Source organism: Camellia sinensis, chromosome 5, assembly GCF_055761805.1.
Source record: "Camellia sinensis isolate YWXY chromosome 5, ASM5576180v1, whole genome shotgun sequence".
NCBI lineage: Eukaryota > Viridiplantae > Streptophyta > Magnoliopsida > Ericales > Theaceae > Camellia > Camellia sinensis.
The window spans coordinates 110,788,288-110,811,494 of record NC_138965.1 but is presented as its reverse complement, the minus strand read 5'-3'; positions in this window follow the sequence as shown (position 1 = coordinate 110,811,494).

The window sequence follows — 23,207 nt, the reverse complement described above, 5'->3', positions numbered from 1 at the left end:
GAAATACAATCAAATCTCAAATTAAGAATACCCAAGGTTTTTTTAGGAAAAGGAATCACTGCTGTGCTCAAAGCACGGCAGTGACTGTGGTGCTTTTATTTGAGGTGTATTATTGCCTTATTTTTATGATTCAAACCGTTTATTTTGTAGGGTTTGTTGAGTACTTCATGTCTACCAAAAATCATATTAATCGGATATCAACAACTATATGATTGATAACCAAAAAAATAAATAATAAGTTTTTCTTTTGAGAAATAATATAAACAATATGCGATTTGATCATATAGTTATTGATATCCGATTAATATGATTTGTGGTAGGCATGAAATGCTCAACAAACCCTACAATATAAACGGTTTAGATCATAAAAATAAGACCATAATACACCTCAAACAGAGACACCACACTCACTGCTGTGTTTTGAACACAGCAGGGACCTATTCCGTTTTTTTGAATTCATTAACAATAAACTCATAAAATAGAAAATAAAATAAAATGTTAAAAAATACTCAAGATTGAATATATATATATATATATATATCAACTCACAATTTCATTAACAAGAAACTAATAAAATAAAAAATAAAATCAAAACTAATAAAATAACAAAATAATATATAAGCCTCAAGTATACTCATTTTCAAAATCCAATGATATACAAGTGGGACGATTGATTGAAAATTAGGCCATGTTTGGGAACTTGGCTTTTGGCTAAAGAGTAATACCATAAACTCTGAAAAATTTATCCAAAAATTACCTAGAAACACCAATGTGTGGTTCAAATTTATTCTATACATGGATCCCACACTTTTAATCTCCACCACACACTCTATTGTTGATCCAAATCTAAGATGGTATGTTGGATCCCACACTTTACTGTAGGCTAAAATAACCACACACAAAAAAAAAAAAAAAAAAAAAAAAACTACAAATAGCCAATAAGATAATCTTACATCATATACATCAATCAACCAATCACTTTTTCTTTCACAATCATCTATTCAACCAAACAAAAAAAATCATAAATTATCTCAAACACAACTTTTTTTCATCTCATAAAATAGCCAAAAAGCTAATTAAAATAGTCAAACTCCCAAACGAGGCCTTAGTGAACATATGAGAGAGAATTGCTTTAGATATTTTAATTGATTATTACATCATAAGTTTACAAATTAGATTTAATTTTGGGTAAAACACCAATAAATCTCAAATAGTAATATTATGAACTGTTTGGTCCTCCATTTTTTTTTCTTATAAATCCAAAAGTCCCATTCTAGTATAAATTACATAAAGGCCCAAGCATAAATGCATATGTTATGTGTTGAGAGACAAATGTGGGTTTTCTCATAATGTTGAAATTACTAAACGTAATACTTCAAAAAAAAAAAAAAAAAAAAAATTCCTTCCAAAAACATAATATTCCAATGTAATACACTAAAAACCTCCTCAGTGTATTTTTCTCAAACGTAACAACGTAACATTCCAAAAAAAAAAAAAACTCCTTAGTGTATATTTCTCAAACGTAATACTATAATCAATGTAATACAAAAAAATTCATTAGTATACTTTTATCAAACGTAACACTCTAATATAGCACACTAAAAAATTTCTTGATGTACTTTGCTCAAATGTGACAACGTAATCTTTAAAAACATCTTTTTAGTGTATTTTTCTTAAACGTAACACTCTAATTAATACAATACACAAAAACTCTTTAGTATACTTTTCCTAAACGCTCTAATGTAATATACTAAAAAACTCTTTAATGTACTATTCTCAAATGTAACAATTTAACATTTAAAAAAAAAAATCCTTAATATATTTTTTCCCAAACATAATACTCTAATCAATGAAACATACAAAAACTCTTTAGTGTATTTTTTTTAAACGTAACACTCTAATGTAATATCAGAAATCACACTAGAATAAATGTAAATTTTCACGCTCGACAACCAATACTTCAGCTGCCTATTTACTCAAAAGGTATCTTTCATACCTCACATTCCCATTCTCATTCCAAAAACGAATCGAAAAATTGAAAAAATGAACACAAAAGGACATTCTCTTAAATTCAAATGACATCAAATCAAATAAGTACAAAAGGACTCATTGGTTCATAAAAAAACTTTTAAAACTAAATAAATTAATATTCTCTCATAAGAAATTTACCAATAAATTATTCTTTAATTTTTAGACTTGAGTAATAATCTCATTTTATAGGACAGGAATAATCAATAAATGTAATAGTGGTAACAACACTTCCTTTTATGTCCCTTTGTCAATAGAATTTTTGGATTAAAAAGTAATTTAAGGCCCCGTTTGATAATTATATATGTTTTAATTAAAGGTTGCAGTGTTTGGCTAATTTTTTTGCCATCAAATTTCTCCTCACATTGTATTTGGTTATTGAATTTGAATCGAAATTTAGAAAGAGAAAATAAAAATATAGGCGAAATGTAAATAAAATATAACTATATTTTATACACATTTTTTATTTTTTCTTTTCGAATCTGATCCGAAATCCATGAACCAACACAACCTGAGAAGTTTTGGATTCCACTTTTAAAAGTGGAATAAGAGTTTAACCTAACAACTAACTATTAACCTTCACCGAGAGAAATAAATAAATAAATGCTCTCAAATTTAAAATCTTATAAGAACTATTAACTTTCAACTCCATTTTCGTTTGACTTGACTGAACTTTTTTTATATTTAGTCATTTTATTTATCTTTTAGGGTAAATTAAACTAACACACACTGAGATTTGATCAAATTAGATCTCATTCTTGATATTTTAGAAATTACATTGTCATCTTTGTGGTTAGTAGTCTCATTTCAAATAAATAGATAAAAATAGATAAAACTAAATTGAAAAAAAAAGTAAATCAAAGGAAGGGAGAGAAAAAAAAAAATAGAGGAAGTAAACAAAACAAGAAAAAGAGAGAGTGTATGAGTTCAATATCTTTATTCCGTCTAAATGATTACAATGACAAATGGGTTAGTGTAATTTCCCAAATGTTAAGGGATGATATGTATTAAACCCAAATTTCAAGAGTATAAGTGTCATTTAACCTATTTTTTAAATACATCAAGATTAGATATATCTAAAAAATAAAAAATTTTAATTAAAATATGAAAAAAATTCACTAAAAATAAACAAAAATGTACACTTCACAAAAAAGACTAAAACCCAATTATGTTGAAAATATGAACATGACTAACATGACTAAATCCTTTTTCTTATATATATATATATATATATAAGAAAAGTAGGCCCACAATACCCAATCTTTTAAAAAATAAAAACATTCTTGAACTCCATTTTCAATTTTTCTACTTTCCATTTCACATTCATTCTCCCAGTTTAAAAACAAAAAGAAAATGGGTAAATTACAACTATATCTCTTGAGATTTTCCTAAAATATAATTTGTTCTTATGATTCTGGAAATCACATCCCTCCCGTTGACATTTTTGCCATAAATTTATTCCAATTAATAATTCAGGTAATTTTATAAAAAAAAAAAAAAAAAGCCTAAATGAAAGTAAGGACTAATGGTGGGCCAACCTAGGAAGGCCCAATGTATATATTGGGCTTGGTCTTATAAAAGTGGACCTTAGCCTCTTAGCTTGGGTGCTAAAAAATGACATTTGATTGTTGGGATTTGAAGGCCTCGCCCAACTCAGAAAGTATGGGCCCCTTTTTGCTTTGATCCTTAAAAAACAATTTTTTTACTTTGATTCTTAAATTATGTGACTTTTCCTAACTTGGTCCACTTATTAACTGTTGTTAGGTTTATGTGACGAAAAATGTGACGTGGCACGAATTAATCCAAACTGACCCATAGTCAGGGGTAAACCATGCAAATGAGAAAAATAACCCCATAGGTGTTGTTTGATAACAATTTTAATTTTTTGTTTTTTGTTTACAAAAAAATAAATAGCAAGTTTTTTTTGTTAAAAAAATAAAAACATATTCAATGAATTGTTGGAGGTGGAGTGACATATTATCTTGCAAATCTTCTGCCATTTGTACATTAGTACAAATGTTCAATTCTAGTTGTGTAGTGGTCCAATTAAAACCACCTTCTGATGATTCAAGTTGTTGTAACAATTAATAAAGCCTACAACATTTTTTTTTGAAAAAATCACTCATAAATCCTACTTTGGTAAATGTTTCACTAGTTAGTCCTGAGTGTTTTTTATTAAACTATTTAGTCCTTTTTATTTTTAGTATAATATATTTTTTTGGTTTATTGTATATAAGGTTTACCTTTTTGCCCATATTATGATTTGTTTTTGTTGTTCTGGTGCGTGGGTTTGGGGATATACTGTAACATTACTATTTCTTAGGAGGGAATTTCGTGGATGTTGTGTTCTCATATGAAAGAGTAAGTTGTTTCCCTGTTGGTGTTCTTATTGATTAAGTTGTTTTGGGTGTGTAAAAACAATGAAATACAACAGAATTGTACCATAATAACAATGCACACACTACTATCCTACCACAAACTTCCACTACTTAATCCTTCAGTCACCATTTAATCGCTTGCCCCAACGTGTCTGCGGCAATGTTGTGCACAGTTTAACACTACGTATGCAACTACCACATTCATATATTTGTAATCAAAACGCTGTTCGACTAACGTTTTCAAAAAAAACACACATGCATACGACCTCCGTTAGCCAATGAACTATATCGACACAACAAAATACAAACCTCACTGAAATTTAAGGACTTCACAACTTAACACATGAACATTGAAATTTTAACAACACCACTCCAACTATTAACTTATTTATATACCCTACAAAAACAGGGCATCACAGCCCACACAAAAACAACAAAAAATCATTTCCAATGTCCACCTCCTCATTTTTTACCAGTCATGAACACATCACCCAAAACCAGTGGTCTCTCACCCACGTAAGGCAACACACAAATCGACCATCACAAAAACAACAGAACCATGGCAATGGCTCATTCAAACAAAGACACAAATCCACAATACCGCACAACTACATCATAATAAAGGGCACAACAGCTACAAATATTAATCCAGACATAGAAGTCCTGCCATTAACACACCAATGTATAACACAGAACACAACATCAACCCAATGTATTCTCGCACACATTATCAACAATTGACGATTGGGATTAATGTTTGGGTTGATGTGTGCGAGAATACACCATGTGTTCACACGATGATCGCCGGCACCGACAATGTCTTCCTGCCCGATTCAATGCCAACTGATGGACAAAATGTTACTGAGACCCAACTTGATGACGTTCCAACGTATTTCTACGAATGAGGGTTTGAGCTACCTAGGGTTTTCGGCGGCAAACAAATGAGAAATTTCGAATTTACATCAACATTACCAAACTAAACACCAACAAAATCATAGAAATCACGCGAACAGAATCCCTACAACGTCGGAATCACAATCGACAACCCGGAAACAACCTTCCACATTCACCCACAATAGAGGGACAACATCGGAACAATGCATTTCAATGTTGGACACTTTGGTAAATTAAACACCAACAAAAACCCCTATTTACCCGTAATTTTAGATATGCACCTCATAAAAACATGGGCTGCAAAGTCTTTAATATTGAAATGGGATCTATTTGTCTTTAAAAAAACATAAAGGACTAAATGGTTTAACATTTCCAAAACTAGGATTTAATGGTGCTTTCCCCCTTTTTTTTTTTGGTTATCTGATTCATAGTTGATAATCCCCTTTAAGAAAGCTAATTCCAAGAATATTGAAAATTTGTATATGTTCCATTACTATTAGAATTGTCTCTTACTTTAAAAGAGAGGCTCATCTTTCAACACACTAATTAGCATACCAAAAAAAGAAAAAAGAAAAATGGGGCAGGCATAATTTCTTATACATCATGTGTTATGTAGCATTTATACCAAAAAAACACAATTATTGCCATATACGTGTTAAATGTATTGCATGTATAACAATTTCACTAATTATTAGGGAATTGGAATGGGTGAATTGAGTTGAAATGATTGGATGAAATCAGAATCCGGCAAGTTGAGAGGTGACAGAGAGAAGTGGCCGTATGTAGAACTTCCTCTTCTAATCTCTTGCATAGTCAGCAGAGCTGCAACTGTATTCCTAAAAACACCTTCTCCCGACACTGTAATTGCCTCTCTTCACAAATTATTCCTTCTTCTTCTTCTTCTTCTTCAACCACAGGAAACATTGCATCGATGGTGCTTTCACATTCTTTGACAAGCTTTGATATGAGATCAATTATGTATAAAGGTTGTTGCAACACATTCTGAACGAAGGGTGAGCGCAACAATCCACCAGTTTGCTTGTCATATTTCTTCAAGATCTTGGCCAACCCTGCACAGTAATAAATTATTATTATTATTATTATTATTATTATTATTATTTTATTATTATTTTTTATTGTCTAACAAATTTGTATAGTAACACTCAACAAAGAAATGTGACTAGAACTACTATTTGAATTTCTATTTTTGCCATAATTTTTGGTTCAATTAATATATCAATGCAATCTTAGGCTCCATAACTTATTTATTTATTTATTTATTTATTTTATATTTTTTGGATTCGGGTGTGACAAGAAAAATAGTCAATAAAAAAGGTTTTTTCATGAACAATGAATTAATTTAAGCGAAACCTTTTTTTATTTTTTTGAGGTGGAGAACATTTTTCTAGTAACTATGGTCTTCTCAATGCCATCATCATTGTCACCACCATCACTTGCCCATGCCACCACCTTACCACCCTGCCTCCACAACCACCCGCACCCAAAGTTACTATCACTACCACCACTGCGACTATTGCAACTACCGCTAGCACACCACTTTCAAGTTTGCAATAAAATACAAAAAACTACTATTACAAAAAACCTTTTCTAGAAACTATGTTCAAGCATAAAAAATGTTTTTCTGCCTAAACAAACACTATAACTCATACAACCATGTTGTTGAAAATTTGATCGGATTTGACTGATCCAATACACATGAAGCATCCACATGGGTTATTTGATAAACCCATGTATTTGAATGAAGAGGTAATACATATCCAACTCCACCATTCATTCAAAATTTCCAAAGGTGTGAGATAATTTATTCGCCCAATTTCATAATTACAACATCAATTTCATTTAATTATACAAAATAAATATTTGAATCGTTTTAAGGTGTCACGACCCAAACCCGGCCCTATGGGTTTAGCACCGTAACCGGCCAGTAATCCGAGATTACCGAAGGCCTGCAGAACAGTAATACAGTAAAACAGAGTACAGGGCCTGGCGGAAGCCAATACAGTAAATAAATAGTGTCCATTGAGCTGTGACAGTCTGTATGCAAAAAGGCTTTTCGTACATTTATACATAACCAGTACAGAACAGTATACACAATATTTACAATCATTCAGACTAAGGACTCGACCCTAGATAACAGTACAGTAACACTCGGTCTGTACAGAACAGTAAAACAGTACAGAAGGGGGAAAAACAAACAAGACACCCCCAAGCCATAGCATGGCAACTCGGAACCTCGGAGTGAGGCACAAAGGCTGGCTTGACAAAACTGGAGTTACCCTGACGCTCCTAGCTCCGATCTGGTGCCTGTACACCTACATATATATATGAGCAGTGAGCTAAAGCCCAGTGAATAACATAAAGCGTAAAGAGGTTTAGAATGAATGTCCTTACAGTAGTGAAAACAGTTCAATTCAATCAGTATTTCAGTCGTTCAGTACAGTAAACAGTCATATGTGGTACATCCATTAGCATAACAGTAACAGTAGGTCTTGAAAGACCGAACAGTAATGATGGCCATCAGTCAGTAAACAGTAGTGGTTCCACGAGGGAACCGACAGAGAATTCTGTCGCAGTAACAGTAACAGTAAACAGTAAGTACTAAGGATGCCACAGTACAGTTCAGAAATAAAGGACATACATTCATTCAGTAAATAATACCAGTTCAGTAAACAATTCAGTTCAGTATTCGAAAGATAATCAGTTGAACATATCTTTACACAATTGTTACTCACAGAGTTCTGGGCTACAGTATGCTAGAGCGTGTCTCCCCAGTCGCCAACCCTACACAGTTCACAGGTTGAACACACTAAGCTACACAGTTGGGAAATATCATAACTTAATCCCTAATTTGCCTTGGTGTGTTCTACAACGATATCCTCATCTAGATGTCTTAAACTAGGCCTAAAAATGCCTAGGATGGGATGAGGATGCAAAAATGCACATTTAAAAGCATTTTCAGAAAAACAGAGTCCCGCTCGAGCGCAGGTTTCCCACGCTCGAGCGTACAGGCAAACAAAGGTACACGCTCGAGCGTAAACTTTCCCGCTCGAGCGTACTGTAAAAGTACTGGATGGGTGAAATCCCCGCTCGACGCCCGCTCGAGCGTGAGACAAGACTCCGCTCGAGCGCCCAATACTCCGCTCGAGCGGACTGCAAAACAGTGCAGAGAGATGCTGGTTGCTCGAATTATACGCTCGAGCGGCACTTCCTCCGCTCGAGCGGAAGTGCAGAATCTGGAAAACCCAGATTGCACCTCCAAGCTCAAAACCAAGTTGTTAACAACTCAAAACCGATCCCCTTGGGCTCATTTTCTGGAAAACTCTTATAAACACATAGAATATCATGTTTCAAAGCTCAATTTTAAGAAATCAAAGCCCAAGGTGAGTCAATTAAAACCATAATCAAACCCATTTTCAAGAACAACATTCAAACATGCATGGATGAGTTTTAAACCAAATTAAAGCTCTAAAGCTTGCTCAAATGAGCTCATTTCTTTTCAAAACCAGATGAAAACATGGTCTATAACAACAATATGAGCATGCATGTACTAATGTCCATGTAATCAACCTCAAAATGCAACAATACTAACATGCATGCAAGAGATGAGCTTCAATCCACCATTAATGGACCAAATCATGACTTAGCTCTACAAATTAACATGAACCATGCAAGAATCAACTCAAAACATGAACAAGAAGACAATGGAGCTACCTTTAGTCTTGTAGTTCAAGAAGGGAGCTCAAAAATGCAATCACTTCAACAATTCCTTCAATTACCAAGCAATTTACAAGCAAAATTGAGATGAACTCCACTCCTCTAGTTTTTCTCTCTCTCTAAGGTCGGCAATGAGAGGGGAAATGGCTGAGGAAATGTTGTCTTGATTCAAGTATAAGGCTCAAGTATGTGTATTTGAGATAGTGGCCCACTCAAGGGCATAACGGTAAATAAGTCCAACTCTTTAATTAGCTTATTTAATCTAATTTAATCTACTTAATCAATTTTCAGATAATTATACCATAAAATCACATTTATTACGACGATCATAAAACATTAATCAGTTCCGGATTCGGCCGCCGATAAGGCCTTCAATTAGCAGTTTAAACATATGAACATGAACAGATAATCAGACAATCAAACAGATAGAATGCAATTAACTAACATATACTCAGTCAATTCAGTTTCAATTTCAGTCAGTCAGTTCAGTATTTCATTCAGTTCGATTATCAGTCAGTTATCAGTTCCATTTAGCAGTAATCGGTGATTATCGGTAATCAATCAGTCCTTAATCAGTAAACAGTATGAGGGTTGTTACATAAGGCAAACTCTCTCTTTCCCCAAATATTAACCCAAGGCCAAAATCAACTATTTTGTAACTATGCCACCTTATATTTAACCTTATAACCATTTCCACAACACACACTTAGAAACCCCTCTTTTGATTTTACAAACCCTAGGTTTGTCCATAACACTCTCATATCCCTACCATTGTTACACAATCATCAAATAACTAAGTTAAAAACCATATGATGGTGTAGAAAATCCCTACCTCAAAGAGAGAAGGTAAGCAAGGCAAGGATGAAACTCCAAAGATGCTAAAACCAACTTTGTTTGGATCAAAATGAAGATCTTGAGACGCTTTACCTTTTTCTCAAAGGCACTAGGGTGAAGATCCCAATGGATCTAGGTGAAATAGAAAGAGAAGATGAGTTTCAGAGAGAGAAACTCAAGATCTAGGTTTTTGGAAAGTTTTAAAGAGAGAGAGAGGAATGAAAAAGTGATGTAAAATGTCATTTTCACGATTTGTTATACACGCAGTTCGCTCGACCGTGGAAAGCGAAGCTCGAGTATCAGACACAATGTTCCACTCGAGCACAAGAAGTGATGCTTGAGCATAGAATACACACTTTCAGAAGTTTTGCGGACGAAGGACATCGCTTGAGCGCAAGACTAGACGCTCGAGCGTCCACCAGCTCGAGCGTAGGAAAAGCCGCTTGAGTGTAGAATACACTCTTCTAGCATTTACAGGTCTGAAAAAATACTGAGAGTTTGCAAAGATTGCTCGAGCGCAAGAATGGGTGCTCGAGCAGAGGAGCAAAAATCTGGGCAATAAAGGTTTAAAAAAACAAGCAACCATCTGTGTTTTTTTTTTTTTTTTTGATCGGCAAAAGAAAAGCTTTATTGATGAAAAACATAACAAGTATGATAAGAATACATCAATAAAGAAGAGGGTGCAAAAAGCATCACAGTGAAACATTTGGATCCCAACTAGGTTGGCACCAAAACGCACACCCAATCATCTGCTAGCACACACTCGAGGCTCCAAGATGGTGAGAAACCAACAAACAGAGCAGAACAAAACAAGACAAAAACAAGAAGACAACAGCCAAACACTAGCAGACCATCCCCAGCCACTGACATGCATTATTGAAGACTACTGACTGTCTACATGCTAACAAACTCCACAGGACATCCATACAAACCCAGATTTCAACACAAAGCAGCTCGGAACAGTTAAGAACATCCTCTGATTTGGCGCCAATTGAAAGTTAAATCATCAACGGAATAAGGAAGATCTTTAAACCATCTGTGTTGGTAACATCATTAGTTGAGGTGTTGTGTGGTTTCTAATTACTGCTTTCTTTTTGCTTTATTTCTTTTGCTAGGTAGTTTAGCACCATAGCTTCAGAAAAGTTCGGATTTCCCCCAAGTGCTCTGGACCCAAGTCAGAAGGCTTTGCAAAGCTGGAGATCTTGTTAAGGGATGGCCCGTGTTTACTTCACTCCCATTGGTTACGAGATGGAGAAGAGTCAGACAGAGTTCACCGGTCCAGTTTCTACAGCAGTCACCCCTCAATTCACCTGCATTTAGTCAGGCTTAGGGACAGTCTTCTACTTCTAGTCCAGTACGAGATCATTCGCCTATTTCGATGACATAGTATCTCCCAGTCAGCATGGAGGAATTAATACATCATCTTCAGTAAACAGTTGAAACCCTATAACAAGATGTTGCTCGTCAGGTCGAGGTCACAACCCGTCAGGCTGAGGTATTAAACAAGGCTGCAACAACAACAACAACAACCACTGCCAACAGCGGCTTCTGTATCTCATGCACCTCCTACGGGTATCCCAGCACCCGGAACCACTGTCTATGCTGAAAATTAGGGCAATCCGGCAGAGCCAATCCCACCACAAACCTCCAAAACACCTGTGTATCAAATCGAGGCTCCGTTTGAGTTTGAGGTTGACCCACTGTACTTAAGGTCAACAAGTTAGAGAAGTTATTCAAAAGAGCACAAGGTGTTAACTCCATCCCCGACATAGAAGACGGGTATACTGACTCTGCCGTGACATTGCCAGATCGGTTCAAAATGCCGCACATTGATTGATTCAACGGCTCCGGAGATCCCATGGTTCATATCTACGGCTATTTTTAGACATTTTGCGGCCGATGGGCCTGACCAGATTACAAAAGTTGTCTCTCTTTGGCCGGACCATGCCAAGAATAGTGGCCATATGGTATGGGAAGTTGGAGGATTCTGTGAAGCATAATTAGGAGGAAATGGCTAAGGCCTTTATTGCTCAGTACTCGTATAACACGTAAATCGAGGTCACAACTCGTGATCTCGAGACAATGCCCTAGGAGCCGAAGGAGGGCTTCTCAGAATTTGTGACGAGGTAGAGGGCTAAAGCTTCAATGATGACCACACGGCCTTCCAAGAAAGACCAGATAAGGATGGTAGTTCACAATTTACACGGGAAGTTGCTGCAGAAAATGATCGTCCTATCTCTGTTCACATTCACCAAGCTCCATGAGATAGGGGTTTAGATTGAAGATGCCACGAAACAAGGGCTAATTACTGATGAGAAAGAATAGGCAAAAAAGCCTTTTATGCACAGTTCCAATACAACCACTAGTGGTAGCACAGTTGTGCGACCGTCGAATGTGAGCGTTGCCATCACCACACACCAAGACCGCCAATCCCTTTGCCAATATAGCTCCACAAACTTTAGCCAACTTTGCCCGATCCCAAAGGACTGTTACCCAACTCTATATGACCCTATCTCAAGCCATGAAGGTGCTGATAAAAAAAGGGTACCTCAAACCATTAGAGCCTTGCCCATTACCTGACCCTCTTCCATCCAAACACAACCCAGCAAAGTACTGTGTGTTTCACCAGTAGTATGGTCACGACACCGACCAATGCGTCAGACTGCGTCATGAGATTCAAGACCTCATTGACAACAAGGTGATCGCACCGCCCCAAAAACCAAATGTAACTACCAACCCTCTCCCTGCCCACAATCAAGTTCCCCCACTTCAAAATCTAAACCTAATCCATACATTGGCCATCCCCTACGACCCCAGCGTATATATTACCCCTTCCCACCTACCAAGACCAACGGTGTTCATTCCTGAAAGTACAGATTTGTGCATGATGGACACGCCCGCACTTAAACCGAAGCTTGTGGTGGTGACAGTTGCAGTAGAAAGGAGGCTGGCCATACAGGAATGTATGAATCCGTTGCCGGAGAGCTCTAAGGACTTGCCTAAGGGGGTGTACAATCCAAGCTGCTACATTGTGCTGATTGATCAAGTCAAACCGGAATTGGTGTTGCCAACTGTAGTGGAGGTCAATGTGATTAGGGAAGATGGCCTAAGCCAAGGGTTGGATGATTTGACGAAACTTGAGGAGGATTCAGACAACCTGCAGGTTTTTGACAAACACGATCAAAGGGACATGCAGATTGGCTGGTTCAACTTGAATGGATTGATGGACAACTCTGGGTGGCTGAGTGATGAATCGGACAAGGAGGAAGGAACTGAAATGAAATTGGAGGAAAAAGAAGCAGGAATTATTGTAGTGGCTGGAATGGCCGATGAAAAGGGAAAACTGTCGAAAAACACCGGCGTAGAAAATTCAGCTCAAGAACTAGGCGCTGTGAGCACTGTGGAGACAGAATAGGAAGCTACGTTGAAGCAGTTTGCATGAGAAAGGGTTGAAGACAACCAGAAAGCTGTAATGGCCCAACATCCCGTGGGGGATACTTGTGACGTGAAAGTGATCCGAACGGAGCCGAACAACTGTTTGTCGGCTGCTGAAGGTGTATGGTGGGATGATGACGATCTACATCTGGCTCACACCGATGAAGACTAGGGTGAGTGCCTTCCAAACAACACGTGGTATACAAAAGAAATAGATCACATGACAAGAAGTGGGCGGTATTTTAAGCCACCGCACTTAGATCAAGCTGAGGCATTTGGGAAAGACAGAGAGATTGAGAAACAGAAAGAGAAGCAGCTGGAAAAAGAGGTAGTGTTGAAGCAGCTTAAGAAAATCTAAGCTAACATCTCAATTTGGGGTCTTCTCATGGTCTCCCGAGTACATCGATAAGTAGTACTGTCAAAAATGGACAAAGCTAAATTGTCCATTGACACTACCCCTGAACAGCTTGTGGGATTGGTCTTTCCAAGTGGCGTCAGGCCAACCCTAACCTTTTTGGACAAAGAACTGCCGCTGGACGGCTCAACTCACAACAAACCCTTGTACATATCTGTTGAGTGCAGGAAAAAATGGGTACCGGTGGCGTTGATAGACACCAGTTCGACTATCAATGTATGTCCTTCCCGCACAACTTATGCAATCAGCCTTAGACCAGTAGACTTTGTGCCCACGGACCAAGTAATTTAAGCATATGATAATACAAACAGGGAGGTCATGGGCAAGTGCAAATCAAAGTCTACATGGGCCTAGCTCAACAAGATGTCGAGTTCCACGTCCTGGATGTGTTGGCCACCTTCAACTTACTGCTAGCGAGGCCCTGGCTGCATCATGCGAAAGTTGTCTCCTCCACCCTTTACCAAATGTTGAAATACCCTCACGGGAAAGGAGTGTCAATTGTTTTCGAGAATTCATCCATCTACCCCCCGCCAGAGATAACTACACCAGTGTTGGAGATCACTCATGGCGAGGAGGATGTATTCTTCTTAGGGTGTACTTTGGCTAAGACTCGGGTAGTGCAGACCATCTTGGCTGTAGATGAGGGCTTGTATGTCAGCGCCTAATCTATCTATTTCATGAACAAACTACAGCATGTGCCAAGAATGAGACTTGGAAGAAGAGGCCAGAAAGGCGTCGCAACATTAACAGACGTACCGCATAATCCACATGCCATTGGTTTGGGTTATGTATCCACCAAAGAGGACTGGGTCAAGAAAAGAGAAGAAATCAGAGGCAGAGCCAGAGCCAGAGACAAGCAGACCGGGAAACACTATGAGCTCATCCACAGGCCAATCTAGGGAACATTGAATGGCCACTATGTTTAGGAGTGAGAAGATTTCTCCTTTTACGATTTTCCCGAGCCTTGGATGAATTCCACTAAGCAGCGTGTCCCTGGATTTAAAATCTTCTTTGACCTGCAGCTGCAAGATAGTGATACCGAGGAAAAGGCTGAACCAAGTACTGAAGCTGAACAGAGCATGGAAAGTGACTCAGACAACATCGAACTTGAAGTAAGGGCAGCACTGGCATGTCTTCTTATAGATCCTGCGGCTAACTCAGAGAACTTGGGGGATAACCTTACCATCTCCATGATCGGGAAAGAACCATGTATGAACCCATCCAGTAACATTTTGGACGCATCAAAGGCACCATCTCTTACTTGGCAGCTGGATGAGAGCTACCTGTCTAGTTTTGAGTTGGGTGATGAGCTAGAATCTGATTCCACTGAGTCTGTGAAGTCGGAATCAGATTCCGGTTCTTTTGCGTCTAAGTGTGGTATTCCTGGGGGTGATAACCCGAATGCCAAGGTCTTGTCCAGGTCCTCTTTTTTTTTTACGTTTGAGTCGGTTGTAACCGAAGATCTGGAACTTATGAATGAGAACGCTGCTGATTCTGAGTATTTCTCTGTGCTGCTTATTTATTGTATTGACCAAGATTTTCAGAATTTTAATGAAAACGAAGAGGAAAGAATCCTCTAATTTTGAAAAACTTGATTAATCGAGAGTAGGAGAGGTTTGCAAAACCCTGCGATGATGAAATCATTGCTATTAATGTGGGTACTGAGAAGGATCTATGTCTGGTCCAGATCGGGTCCATGTTGTCTTCGGAGGAGCGCGAGCGCTTAGTTGCTTTATTAAAAGATTTCAAAGATGTTTTCGCGTGGTCCTATGACACATGCCTGGAATTGATCCTGAGATTGTACAGCATCGGATCTCTCTTAACCCCGAGGCCCGACCCGTCAAGCATAAGTTGCGAAGAATCAGTCTGGATTGGGCGTTAAAAATCAAGGAAGAGGTCACCAAGCAGATCGAGGCAGGTTTCTTGTTAGTATCTGAATATCTGACTTGGTTGGCCAATATCGTCCCAGTGCCAAAAAAGGATGGTAGAATCCAAATGTGTGTGGACTTCCGGGACCTGAACAGAACCAGTCCGAATGATGACTTTCCTTTGCCGCATACTGATGAGTTAGTGGATTTCACAGTGGGCCATATATTGCTATCCTTTATGGACTGGTTTTTCGGGTACAACCAGGTTCTGATGGCGCTTGAGGATAGAGAGAAAATCGCATTCACTATGCCGTGGGGTACCTACTGTTACCGGCTTATACCGTTTGGACTGAAGAATGTCGGGGCTACCTATCAGAAGGCTGCGACCACTATTCTGCATGACATGATCCACAAAGAGATCGAGATGTATGTGGACGACATGATTGTCAAGTCCAAAGAAAGAGAGGGCCACTATACCGCCTTGGAGAAATTCTTTCAACGGATCAGAGAATATAGGTTGAGGTTGAACCTAGAAATTCACCTTTGGCGTAACAACAGGGAAAATGCTAGGCTTTTTGATCACATAGAGGGGCATCGAAATAGATCCTTCCAAAATCAAGGCCATCCTAGAAATGCCACCACCAAGGACTGAAAAGGAGGTGCGAGGCTTTCTAGGTAAAGTGCAATTCATAAGACAGTTTATTTCCAAATTAATCTTGACTTATGAACCACTATTGGTCTCCTGAAGAAAGGGAAGAAATTTCGATGGGATGATCGATGTCAATTTACCTTTGAGCAGGTTAAGCAGTACCTCCAGAATCCGCTTGTTTTATCGTCGCTGGAGCCAGGAAAGCCTTTGATTTAGTACATGTCAATAACAGACACGACTATGAGATACATGCTCACTTAGGAATCTGAAGATAGGGTGGAGAAAACCATTTACTATTTGAGCAAGAAAATGCTGGATTCCGAGACCCGCTATACTCCGTTGGAGAAAGCTTGCCTAGCCTTGGTATGGGCTAACAAGAAGTTGAGGCACTACTTGTTAGCTCACTCTGTAATCCTGGTTCGAGATTAGATCCCATCAAATATCTTTTTAAAAAACCAGTGCTTACGAGTAGGCTAGCCCGTTGGTTGCTTCTCATCTTTGAATTTTATCTCAAATATGTTGCCCACAAGTCAGTCAAGGGAAGAGTTGTAGCGGAGTTCCTGGCAAATCAGCCGGTAGAAGGGGATGAGGCGGTGGAATACCTGTTCCCAGATGAAGCCATTTTGTAAGTTGAGAAGGAGACTTGGACGATGTACTTTGACGAAGCATCCAATCAGTACGGTTATGGGATAAGTATGTTGCTGATAGCACCCGACGACTCCCATATATACGTTTAGCCTTCAAACTCCGGTTCAAGGTGTCCAATAATGAAGTAGAATATAAAGTGTGTATCGCCGGTTTAGAAGCCGCCCTGGAACTAGGGACAAAAAGGCCGGATGTTATTGAGGACTCGAACTTAGTTGTTTCTCAAGCAAATGGAGACTGGAAAGTCAAAGAAGAAAATATGAAGGTTTATTACCAGACCCTAAATGTTCTAATTCCTAGGTTTGAAAAACTGACTTTCATGCATCTACTGAGAGAGAATAACAGGTTCGCTGATGCTTTAGCAACTCTGTCTTCTATGGTGGACATCCCACTTGGAGTCTGGATGCGTCTGATTATCATTGAGCAGAAATACACGTCGGCCTATGAAACTATCGCCGCAATAGATGAAGCGCGAGACAAAAACCCTTGGTACTACGATATTTGGAACTTCTTGGAAAAAGAGATTTATCTACCAGGGGCAAATACTAAGGACGGAAATATGGCGAATGTCCGTCCAATTTATCATCTGCGGAGGTAAACTGTATAAGAGGGGTCTAGGAATGCACAAGTTTTGTGTCGAAGAAGAGGAGTCAGCGCACATGAACTGAGTGATGCTAGCCCGGAAGATTCTCAAGCAAGGTTACTACTGGTCCACCATGGAGGAGGATTGTATTGGTTTTGTTCGGTGTTGCCACAAATGCCAAATTCATGCCAATCGCATGAAATTCCGCCGTCAAAACTATACAACATGACTTCGCCATGGCCTTTCTCAGTTTGGAGAATCGACATGATCGATGCAGTCACGCCAAAAGGGTCGAATGAGCATGAATACATCTTGGTGGCAATTGATTACTATACAAAGTGGGTGAAAGCTCAGTCCTATGCAATGTTGAAAGCATCGCATGTGGCCAAGTTCATCAGAAACAATATCATTTGCCGGTACAGAGTCCCAAACGAGATCATATCAAATAATGGCTCTTATTTCAAGAAAGAGGTGATAGACTTGTTTGAGAAATAGAATGTGGCTTTCCATAAGTCATCTACATTCAGGCTGCAAACTAATGGAGCTGTTGAAGCCGCCAACAAGAACATCAAGAACATCTTATAGAAGATGGTTGAGACCTACAGGGACTGGCCAGATAAATTGCCATTGGCACTCTAAGGCTATAGAACTTCAATTCAGATGTATATAGGGGCAACTCCTTATACTCTCGTCTACGGGATGGAAGTTGTTTTGCCAATTGAAATAGAAGTCCCGTCGCTGCGAGTTATGGCTGAGTGTCAGATAACAGAAGTGAATTGGCAACATAGCAAATTTGAGGAGTTGATGCTATTTGATGAGAGAAGACTGAAAGTATTGTATCATGTTCAGGGCTATCAGCGCAGAATTGCTAGGGCTTTTAACAAAAAAGTTAAGTCCCAAAATCTCAAGAAAGAAGACATGGTGCTGAAAGACAACCGAGCTCCGATTCATGACCCTAGGGGCAAGTTCAGACCCAATTGGACTGGTCCTTGCATCATCAAAACTATCTGGTCAGGTGGAGCTGTAATTCTCATGGACTTAGATGGCTTGGAATTTTCACAACTGATCAACATGAACAAGTTGAAGAAATACTATCTCTGAGAGGCTCGCTAAACCGAAAACCCAGAAGGGTGACCTAGGCAAAAATTAGAGCATGAAAAATTAGAAATAAAGAAAAACTGAGCTTGCAAGGTTGAAAACCCTAAAGGGCGACTTTAGCAAAAGTTAGAGCGCAAAATGAGAGAGTTAATACTCGAGTGAACCTAAACCGAACTACGTAAGGCCTGATTCCTATCTTCAGGATATGTAAACAACTTCATCCTGAAGTTCGGCCGTAATCACCTCCAACTCAACTGTCCTGTCCATGTGTCTGACCAGGTCATCTCTGTTTGTTCTTTACTTGAGAGTTCGGTTGTGATCTTTACTTTGAGAAGAAGAGCTGGTTACAATGCAGAGCAGTGGTGTTCAATAAGGGGCATTTCTAATCTTTTGATTCGGGGTTGTTCATTTTGAGGATTGATTCGTGTGTGTCAGGTGGTGATCCTTTTCGAAAATGGTTTTGGAAAGTTTTAATAAAAGTTGATTTTGTTCAAATTTTACCTTTTACAAGTTAGACCCATTTTTGACCAAAAGAAAAAATTTTAGTGCTCACAACTTTAATTTCATTGATTTCAACATAAAGTTCTCCAACTCTCTGATACAAATCAAAGTTGTTTATATTAAATTAAAAAAAAAAACTTGAAAAGAAAGGTCAAAGCAATAAACTAGGGGCATAGGTGAGTCAGGTGCTCCAACGTCCTCTGCTCGTGCTTGTGGAAGCTTCTGAAGCCAAAGTGGGCTCGGTTTGTGCCTCATCCTCGAGTCAACCCAAGCATAGCATTAGCCAGAAAGGGCATAATTGAAACTAGGGGCAGGGGCCAGAAGCTCTCTCATCCTTCAACCAGTGAGGTACCTAGCCAAGTGTGAACCACAGATGGATAATGAAACCGGGTACTCCACTCCCTCCTCTGGGCGGGTCTGATCATGCCCGAACTGACGTTTGAAATGCAAAGGAAAATAGAACACGTAATGCGAAAGGACAATCAACTGTATGCCAGGTTGCCGAGCCACGCTGTAACTCATCTTAGTCAGATTAAGCTAGGGGCAACGCTAAGCTATGTTAGCAGCAGACCTGTTGCACATCCAGTTACACCACCATCCTTCACTCGGGAAATCCACTAGTCGGTAGCGGAAGAAATAACCTCAAGCTGAGTACTCAGGGCAAGAATCCACTACCTTCAACTTATCCATAAGCCACACTTGGGAAGGGATGAAAGAAAAGAGAGATTAAAGAATAGAGAGATGTATGTTGAGAGAAAAGTGAGAAAAGGGTTTTGAGAGGAAAATAGAACATGAGTGCCGAGTAATGTGAGAAACACAAATGAGAAATTGTGGGAAACAATACTTGAAAAAGTATTGGACTCCCCGCAAATCTGGTAGTCTCTCACCGATGAATGGCGTCTAAGCCCATCAAGGTCTCGGCCAATGCCAAACCAATGCAACTCTTATTTTCTTTCAAACCTTTTGCCACTTCGATTAACCAAATGTTGGACCTGCCAAAACTAGGGGTAAAAAGGAAATAAGCAAGCATATATAAGCAAAGGGCATGTTGCCGGAAACCTCGCGAAAGAAGGTCGCCTCTGTCACCGATGTCGGAAAATTAATGAATCAAGTTGGGTATGTCTAGCTCTTTGTTGTGGGCCAAAGATCGAGCCTCGTACAGAGTGAGCCCACACATCCATCCCAAATCTTGGACGTGGCCAAAACGAGGCTGAAGTATGACTTCCTCATCGCGTCGGGATTCCATTAGTGCCTAAAATTCTTTAATTGTCGGGCATATTTCTTGTCCCCCAAAGCGAAAGACATGTGTAATTGGGTCCCAGCATTAGGTCGCGACACGGAGTAACAGAAAACAAAGTGGAGTGCGACTCAACAGAAAAAGTGCATATATGCCGAAACCTCAAAAATTAACCTTTTCCGTGTTATCTAAAGCAGCTATCCAATCCGAGAGATTTTCGGCAAAAAATGGCTCCATTTGTGGAAGAAATTGTAGCTGAAATGAGGTTCTGGAGAAGAAATCACGAAGCTGAACCTTTTGTAGAATATAAGGCTGTGAGTGGAAGCCAACTGTCAACAATCCAGAGGTTGCTCACACTGGTGGCCGACAGGCCACGAGTGGTGGTCGGTAGGCTACGACCACCTCTTGTGGCCAGCAGGCCACCCTCTCTGGTCGACAACTTCTCTTTGTAGCCAACAGTCCCTCTTTCTATTCTGCCGTCTACCTGTGAGCTGGGTAGTTATAGAAGCATGTGTTTCGTTTCGATCTTTGAGTGTTTTCACTTCTTGTTTTGAGTCCTTTTGGTTTGTGCAAGTTTGTTTATTTGAATTTGAGTTGTTTTCGCTTTGTTTATTGAGTTGTATGTTGTATTTTGTATTTCGGTTATTGGTCTGCTCATTACCCGATTAAGAACATTATTTCAATCAAGCGTGTTCTTGGCCAATTCAATTCCATGTCCATTTCAATTCAAATATGGTGCTCATAATGCAAAAATGACAACACTTTTCATAAAAACTACGTGTTTTTATTCCGATCATGGTTTTTACAAAAGAGGCGTACAAGTTTCAAAGCAAAAATAAAACCTACCTAAAGCTATACATGTGCTAATGCTACCAACAAAAAGAAACTAAGCAAAAGGTAAAAAAAAAATCAGAGCCAGTCGCCTCAGGCCCGAGAGGCCCTCTTCGTCCTATTGCTTGGAGAGGAGGACTCAGGGGCACTATCTCCATCGGCACCGTTGTCCAAATCATTCTTTGAACCAAAACTCGAGTCGGTATCATCTTCGCTCTCTACCTCAGAGCCTGCCTCGGCAACACCTTCGGTCTCGGATCCCTAGCCAGTGTCATCGTCTCCACTCTCAGATGACTCAGAATGCCGACTCATTGCCTCCTCGGAGTCACTAGTCTCAGCATCGTCATCACTCAAAATAGGCTCTGAATGACTGCTATAGCCTCGGGTGCCCCTATCTCTGCCTCGATCGCGACTCACATCTTGGCCACGAGCAGGGGCCTATTTCTCTCTTCTCCCTACTATTAGAGGAGGTGCTGTCGGTACTGGTGCTGCTGCCGCTGTTGATGCCATCAGTACATATGAAATCTGGAAAAAGATAGTTGTCAACATATCAGATACAGGCATAGTATGCAGAATGAGTGTTTTGCAGAAATCGGATACAGTATGAGTACAGTGTGTGGGTACAGTATGCCAGTACAGTGTATCAGTGCCATTTAGGAAAGACTACAGTTGAAATGCCGGTGTATCACTGGAAATATGATAGCATGAAGCACAAACTGAAGGAAATTACCTGGATACCGTAAAGACCAAGCAGCGTCTCCCTCCTCTGCACCATGTTCATCAAGGAAGTCACCAGCTCGAGGAGGCTCCCCGTATACTCTATAGATGCTTGCAAATGCATTTGTATAATTAACGTCTACAATAAACATATCTGAAATGAAATGTGGGGTGCAATAAACATATCTGAAATAAAATGTGGGGTGCAAATGGTAAAGTGTGGTCTATACCTGGATCGAGCCTTGAACTCCGACAAGCTCGTGTCTTGCCTCTGCCGGCTCAATCAGAATTTGATATACAGTCCCAGTAGGTCGCCAGCATATGAGCGCGGTAGAAAGCTCTGGCTAGCAACTAGTCTGCTCAACAGGGAGAGCCCTTCTAGTATGGGCCCTAGTCACCCGAGTCGCCTCGCCTACTATAGGAGCCTTTGCTCTCTCGCCTGCATGAGCCTCCATCAGAAGTGGCATAAGTTGGGTCTGAATAAAAGTCATGTAATCGCCCTCTCCTCTAAAGAAATCAGCGTCCAGGCCTACCATGAACTGAATGATGGCACCAACAGATAGGTTGTCTGCTGTCCTCATAGACTCTTGGGATGGCATCGAAATGACCGGATTAGGTAAGCCCATGGTCTGGCAAATGAATCTCTCGCTCAAGCACCAAGCCCAACAGACTGGGCTCTCAAGTAGAATTCAGAAGCGCGATGTGCCCCACGCTTCCGCGTACTGGTCCTGTACCCCGGCTGGCATCATGGCCCAGGGTTGCTACGTGATCTACAAGCAGAGAGTGTACAGGTTGTTAGTTGCCGTCAATTGCTAAAATGTGAATCAGAACAATTGTAAAGAAAAAATGACTAAGTTTTGGGTTACCTCGTGGGCGGCCACTGTGTCAAAGTAATGGGAGAAGAAGGCAAAGAACTCGCGACTCTGGCGCTGACTTAGACCAACGTACCGTCTCGAGTAGTGAACCACCAGGGGAAGCTCCTCCATTGGCTCTGGAGCGAGGACCGAAAATTATGCATAAACCCATAGCTGCAAGGGAAGCGCAGTGATATGAACACAACGTAAACAACATAGAAAGTACAAAGCAGAAAGCAAAGGACATGAACAGATATAAAAAGTGCAAAGCAGAAAGCACAGGACATGAACAGATATAGAAAGTGCAAAGTAGAAAGCACACAGGCTGAATAGATGTAGAAAGTGTAAAGTAAAAAGCATAGGTGTTGAACAAATATAAAACAGAAAATGTGAAGTAGAAAGTGTGAAGTGCAAAGAGGGAACTGAAATGCATACCTCCCAAGCTTGCCAGTAGCCACCGATCCGCTCTCCTCTCCTGCAAGAGATAGAGCTCATATAGCCGTAT